This window comes from Urocampus carinirostris, chromosome 11, assembly GCF_059441175.1.
Source record: "Urocampus carinirostris isolate Australia breed hairy pipefish chromosome 11, RoL_Ucar_1.0, whole genome shotgun sequence".
NCBI lineage: Eukaryota > Metazoa > Chordata > Actinopteri > Syngnathiformes > Syngnathidae > Urocampus > Urocampus carinirostris.
The window spans coordinates 39,823,629-39,824,831 of NC_142359.1; positions in this window are offsets into that span (position 1 = coordinate 39,823,629).

Consider the following 1,203-nt stretch of genomic DNA (forward strand, 5'->3'; position numbering starts at 1 on the left):
CACAAAAACAGCGCTGATATAAACATTCCGCTGTTCTGAAAGGGAGTATTTTAAATTTGTACACTAGATGTCGCTGTACTGAGAAGTGCAACCGAACATGAGTCCAAGGAAGACTACAAACTACGGAGAAAGAAAGTGAGCAAAAAGCATTCTTTTTCCTTCAATGTTTACCCAGTTTTGCTCAAAGAATGACAAAAACAAGGGAAAAATATATTTTTAAAGGAATGAAAAGTAGGGAATAGGAAATTAAAGAGGCAAAAAAAGAAAACGGGAATACAATAAAAAGTAGGGTAAAAGAACGCAAAAAATGGCAAATGAAGAAAGAAAAGAAAAATATGACAAAAATAATTTATTTTTTTGTATTTTTCTCTTCATTTTTATTTTCCTTGAGTTTCACTTTTCATTTTATTTCTTTGTTTCCTTTTTCTCTTTTGTTTTTGTCTTTTTTTCCTTGTCTTTTAGAACATAAAAAGGTGCCTTTTGGTCACTTTGAGTCTCCGTATTTTGTCTCCTTCTGTTGTGCTTTTAGCACTCCTTTTCTGTGGCACGACAAAATACAGCGACATGTAGGGGGAAAATAATACACACTGTCCTTTTAACTTTCATATTAAAGAAGGGGCCTCAAACTATCAACCTGGGGTCCGCAAGTTTGAGACCCATATATAGAGGTTCCTTGCTAGCTTAAAAGATAAACATTTTTACAGTAAGAAACAAACTGAAATCCTTGCATAGTTCGTATGACAAACTTTGATACAGTCAATTTTCTATCCAAATATTTTGGGTGTAGCTTGGCCTTTCATAATAAAAACGTCTGTTGGACCATGTTAACCGGTTTGGACTGGAAAAGTATCATATTTTTTTGCATAGAGCCTTTTAAGCAATGTGTCCCAAATGTGGTTTCCAAGGATTTCTTTTTGATCAAATATCCAAGAAAATAATGGCATATTAACAGATTTGACAACATGCGTTTAAGGTGTCCCAAAGAGAAAATTCCTCATTTCTTTATCTAATTTATTTCTGAATTATTAAAACTATCCTAGCGTGTTCCTTCTGACATCTTGCCACACAAAACACCCAATGGAGCAGTTATGCAAGTTCTGAATGAGGCTGGGGTGAAGTAAAAATGATCTTCCCTTTCGAGACGTGATTGTGGTACTAAAGTAGGTTTCTTGGAAAGCATCCAGTTTGCTGATACAAGAAGAA